This window comes from Cyprinodon tularosa, unplaced genomic scaffold (genome assembly GCF_016077235.1).
Source record: "Cyprinodon tularosa strain WSP-4 unplaced genomic scaffold, ASM1607723v1 ctg1123, whole genome shotgun sequence".
Lineage (NCBI taxonomy): Eukaryota > Metazoa > Chordata > Actinopteri > Cyprinodontiformes > Cyprinodontidae > Cyprinodon > Cyprinodon tularosa.
Window position 1 is genome coordinate 6476 of NW_024037920.1, and position 6025 is coordinate 12500.

The 6025-nt window shown below is 47.4% G+C and overlaps 1 protein-coding gene across 1 annotated transcript in view; it reads left to right on the top strand.

The window, feature by feature from the left end:
• The first annotated feature begins 264 nt into the window (after window positions 1-264).
• The window catches only part of gli2a (GLI family zinc finger 2a), a 95134-nt gene continuing 89373 nt past the window's right edge, over window positions 265-6025 (top strand). Inside the window, exon 1 of the mRNA XM_038300945.1 lies at window positions 265-608. The gene's annotated coding sequence lies outside the window, so the exon portion shown is untranslated. The remainder of the gene's footprint in view (window positions 609-6025) is intronic.

A 6025-nucleotide genomic window follows, 5' to 3' on the forward strand; every position in this document is an offset into this window, starting at 1 on the left:
CAACAGGATCAGGATTTAAAAAATCAAATATCTGATCATTTTTATGAATCAGTTCTGTTTTTTTTCTCATAATCAGGAAGTCTGTCTTCATCAAACTTTGGATTAACTAAAAAAAACAGAAAGCTGGAAGGTTAGAGGATCTAATCCCTTCCCAAAAACTCAACACAAACTTTGGGGAAGTTTTTCAGTTAGCCCGGCCCATCTGGAGCAGCAAATGGCTCAGCGCACCAGGGAGGGGGGAGGGAGGAGGAGAAGAGGGGAGGAGGAGAAGAGGGGGAGGGAACCGGATTGAAAACAGATCAGCAGAGCCGCAGGTCTGTAAAGCAGAGCCAGAGGTCCAACCGGAGGCGCATGATGCGTGTTTGGTGAAAGACGCGCAGAGCTGGATGCGCTCCTCCTGCGCAACATGGATGACTGCGGAACGAAGCCTGGAGCCGCTGCCTGTGTCTCTGCTGCGGGACGCGCTGAGCTCCTGCTCTGAAACTGCTGCCATAACTTTCCCAGCTCCCTCCATGGAGCCTCCAGCGCGCCGCTGAGAAAACTTCCCGACTTTCCTCCAAACGCAAAGTTAGAAAGAAGGAAGAAAAGGAACGAAGAAGCTGGAAAAGGTAAGAAAATCAAAACTTTTCTGCTCCTCTTCATCAGATCAGACTTTAGAAAAGCGGAACTTATCTGAGACAAGAATCCTAAAAATGTTCCTCCTGCAACCTGATCCATGAGGGGGGGGGGGGGGTCTCAGATTTCTGCTTAAACTTTTTATTAGATTCGTTTCATTTTCTGCGACGATGAGGAAAATCAAACTAGATCTATATCAGAGCTGCTTTCTGTCCGCAGAGACAGAATCTAGAAAAGTTCCTCACTGGACCAGAGAGACAGCAGAGGACATCAGGCTGTAGGACATCAGGCTGTAAGACATCAGACTGTAAGACATCAGGCTGTAAGACATCAGACTGTAGGACATCAGGCTGTAAGACATCAGGCTGTAAGACATCAGACTGTAGGACATCAGGCTGTAGGACATCTGGCTGTAAGACATCAGACTTTAAGACATCAGGCTGTAGGACATCAGGCTGTAAGACATCAGACTGTAGGACATCAGGCTGTAAGACATCAGACTGTAGGACCTCAGACTGTAGGACATCAGGCTGTAAGACATCAGACTGTAGGACATCAGGCTGTAAGACATCAGACTGTAGGACCTCAGACTTTAAGACATCAGACTGTAGGACATCAGGCTGTAAGACATCAGGCTGTAAGATATCAGGCTGTAGGACATCAGGCTGTAAGACATCAGACTGTAGGACATCAGGCTGTAGGACATCTGGCTGTAAGACATCAGACTTTAAGACATCAGGCTGTAGGACATCAGGCTGTAAGACATCAGACTGTAGGACATCAGGCTGTAAGACATCAGACTGTAGGACCTCAGACTGTAGGACATCAGGCTGTAAGACATCAGACTGTAGGACATCAGGCTGTAAGACATCAGACTGTAGGACCTCAGACTTTAAGACATCAGACTGTAGGACATCAGGCTGTAAGACATCAGGCTGTAAGACATCAGACTGTAGGACCTCAGGCTGTAAGACATCAGACTGTAAGACATCAGGCTGTAGGACATCAGGCTGTAAGACATCAGGCTGTAGGACATCAGGCTGTAGGACATCAGGCTGTAAGACATCAGACTGTAAGACATCAGGCTGTAAGATATCAGGCTGTAGGACATCAGGCTGTAAGACATCAGACTTTAAGACATCAGGCTGTAGGACATCAGGCTGTAAGACATCAGACTGTAGGACATCAGGCTGTAAGACATCAGACTGTAGGACCTCAGACTGTAGGACATCAGGCTGTAAGACATCAGACTGTAGGACATCAGGCTGTAAGACATCAGACTGTAGGACCTCAGACTTTAAGACATCAGACTGTAGGACATCAGGCTGTAAGACATCAGGCTGTAGGACATCAGGCTGTAGGACATCAGGCTGTAAGACATCAGGCTGTAGGACATCAGGCTGTAAGACATCAGGCTGTAAGACATCAGGCTGTAGGACATCAGGCTGTAGGACATCAGGCTGTAAGACATCAGACTGTAAGACATCAGGCTGTAGGACATCAGGCTGTAAGACATCAGGCTGTAGGACATCAGGCTGTAGGACATCAGGCTGTAAGACATCAGACTGTAAGACATCAGGCTGTAAGATATCAGGCTGTAGGACATCAGGCTGTAAGACATCAGACTTTAAGACATCAGGCTGTAGGACATCAGGCTGTAAGACATCAGACTGTAGGACATCAGGCTGTAAGACATCAGACTGTAGGACCTCAGACTGTAGGACATCAGGCTGTAAGACATCAGACTGTAGGACATCAGGCTGTAGGACATCAGACTGTAGGACATCAGGCTGTAAGACATCAGACTGTAGGACATCAGGCTGTAGGACATCAGACTGTAGGACCTCAGACTTTAAGACATCAGACTGTAGGACATCAGGCTGTAAGACATCAGGCTGTAAGACATCAGACTGTAGGACCTCAGGCTTTAGGACATCAGGCTGTAAGACATCAGACTGCAGGACCTCAGACTTTAAGACATCAGACTGTAGGACATCAGGCTGTAAGACATCAGGCTGTAAGACATCAGACTGTAGGACATCAGGCTGTAAGACATCAGACTGTAGGACCTCAGACTTTAAGACATCAGGCTGTAGGACATCAGGCTGTAAGATATCAGACTGTAGGACCTCAGACTTTAAGACATCAGACTGTAGGACATCAGGCTGTAAGACATCAGACTGTAGGACCTCAGACTTTAAGACATCAGACTGTAGGACATCAGGCTGTAAGACATCAGACTGTAAGACATCAGGCTGTAAGACATCAGGCTGTAGGACATCAGGCTGTAAGATATCAGGCTGTAGGACATCAGGCTGTAAGACATCAGACTTTAAGACATCAGGCTGTAGGACATCAGGCTGTAAGACATCAGACTGTAGGACATCAGGCTGTAAGACATCAGACTGTAGGACCTCAGACTGTAGGACATCAGGCTGTAAGACATCAGACTGTAGGACATCAGACTGTAGGACCTCAGACTTTAAGACATCAGACTGTAGGACATCAGGCTGTAAGACATCAGGCTGTAAGACATCAGACTGTAGGACCTCAGGCTGTAAGACATCAGGCTGTAAGACATCAGACTGTAGGACCTCAGGCTTTAGGACATCAGGCTGTAAGACATCAGACTGCAGGACCTCAGACTTTAAGACATCAGACTGTAGGACATCAGGCTGTAAGACATCAGGCTGTAAGACATCAGACTGTAGGACATCAGGCTGTAAGACATCAGACTGTAGGACCTCAGACTTTAAGACATCAGACTGTAGGACATCAGGCTGTAGGACATCAGGCTGTAAGACATCAAATGGGACATACTCTGGGGCATATTGTAGGACATATTGCTTGAGTGCTTTGGGACGTGCAGTGGGACAAATGGGACTTATTTTGGGGAATATTGCAAGACATGCTGTGGGATGTGCTTTGAGACACATTGGAGGACATGGTGTTGGACACAGTTGAGGACATGGTGTTGGACACATTGGAGGACATGGTGTTGGACACATTGGAGGACATGTTGTTAGACATTGTGCTGTGGAAGATACTGAGGAAATATTTCTTGGCATAGGTTGGGATGGCTGTGGGACATTTTGCTCAACAAGCCGTGCTGCAGGTCAGCAATGGGATGATTGGCAGGTAGGGTTGGTCACCAGCAATCGATAATCGATCAATATCGGTTCCTAACTTTCAATTTTATTGGTATCGTTTAGAGAACTGACAAGTTGAGACGTTTAAGGAACCCAACCGTCTTTGACCCGCTGCACCGTGTTATGCAGCTTCTACAGGAAGAACTTTCCCTTTTTTAGATTTTCTTATTTTACTCGTGCTCTTTGATCTAAATCTGCCGATATTATGAGTTATTTTAAGCAAAACTTTATCCATTGTTTATTTTAGCTCAACCGTTCCTCTGTCCATGAAGGTAAAACACAACTCTAACTTTACTTCTATGTCTAGTGGAGTTTAGCTGAGTGAAGAATGCTGAGGATATAAACTCTGTCAGGATGCCTTCCTGCTGTGGTGCGTTCACCTCCAGCTCAGCCTCAAACTGCACCGCAGTCAGAATTAGGGAAATAAAACGATAAAACTGCAGCATCAAACACTGGAAAATGTTTTTTAATTAAGTTTTATAAAAAGAAAGCTTCATGTAAAAGAAAAATCATAAGATCATATCAGACTTCAGACTTTGAATGCTGGTTAAAAATAACTCTGTAAATGTACAGTAATGTTCACACAAATTTAAAAGTGCAAGGAAATCAATTTCATTAGGACTATTTCATCCAGACATGATTTATAACATAGAAGCTTTAATGATCCTTCAACTAAAAGGAATCAGAATCAAAAGGAATCAGAATCAAAAGGAAGCGGAATCGTTCAAACTCAAACAGCCAAACCCTGAGGCGTATTGCAGGACTCGCTGTTGGACTCCTAGTTGGACTTGCTGTTGGACTGGCTGTTAGACTCGCTGTTGGACTCGCTGTGGGTCTCGCTGTGGGACTCGCTGTTAGCCTCGCTGTTGGACTCTCTGTTGGACTCGCTGTTAGACTCGCTGTTAGACTCGCTGTTGGACTCGCTGTTGGACTCTCTGTTGGACTCGCTGTTAGACTCGCTGTTAGACTCGCTGTTGGACTCGCTGTTGGACTCGCTGTGGGACTCGCTGTTAGACTCTCTGTTAGACTCTCTGTTGGACTCGCTGTGGGACTCGCTGTGGGACTCGCTTTGGGACTCGCTGTGGGACTCGCTGTTAGCCTCGCTGTTGGACTCTCTGTTGGACTCGCTGTTAGACTCGCTGTTAGACTCGCTGTTGGACTCGCTGTGGGACTCGCTGTTAGACTCTCTGTTAGACTCTCTGTTGGACTCGCTGTTAGACTCTCTGTTAGACTCTCTGTTGGACTCGCTGTGGGACTCGCTGTTAGACTCTCTGTTAGACTCTCTGTTGGACTCGCTGTGGGACTCGCTGTGGGACTCGCTGTTGGACTCGCTGTGGGACTCGCTGTTAGACTCTCTGTTGGACTCGCTGTGGGACTCGCTGTGGGACTCGCTGTTAGACTCTCTGTTAGACTCTCTGTTGGACTCGCTGTGGGACTCGCTGTTAGACTCTCTGTTAGACTCTCTGTTGGACTCGCTGTGGGACTCGCTGTTGGACTCGCTGTGGGACTCGCTGTTAGACTCTCTGTTGGACTCGCTGTGGGACTCGCTGTGGGACGTGTGTACTCTTTGAAGGCTTGTAAGTCAGCTGTTTGCTCTGCAGCCTGAGCAGTCAACAAACACTTGACGCCTTTGTTTGGCCCTTTAGCACCAATATTTGCTGTTGGCTTTTTTCCCGTCTAACATGAGCTGCTAATGATCTCCAAACTGCGGCGCGTCTTCAGCCGGTCTGGGCCGAAGCAGCCATGAAGACGAAGCCGTTTCTATGTCTGTTGGAAGGTGCTGCAGATGTGGAAAAGCTTCCTGAATCTCTGTGGAAAGGGTTGAGATGTGATGAGTGTGTTCTCTGCTCCACCTCATGACGAGGCCAGCCTGGGCTGCGGGTGATTAGCATGAGAAGAAGAAAGAAGGGAAAAGTTTTAGGGTGTTTGTCCTTTTGTGGCCAAAGAGGAGTTCCAACAGTTCAGGCCTACGGAGAGTGAAAGGAGTGAAGAATGGATGCGCCCATTCAGCTCATTGAGGCAGAGCTCGGGGGCTCGGCCGCGTTCACACACCCCATAGTGGCTTTCATCTCTGCTGTAGCCCCCGTTTTCACACACAACCTTCTAGCTTCATTGATCTCCTGCTTCTTTCTCTAGAAATGTGCAGAAGGTGTAATGAAGCAGACAGGAGAGAAGCACTGACGGGGCTGTGAGATTATGTCTGCAGAGGGTTGGGAGTGGAGGGGGGAAATACCGATGTAGTCTAGCGTACAGGAACACAG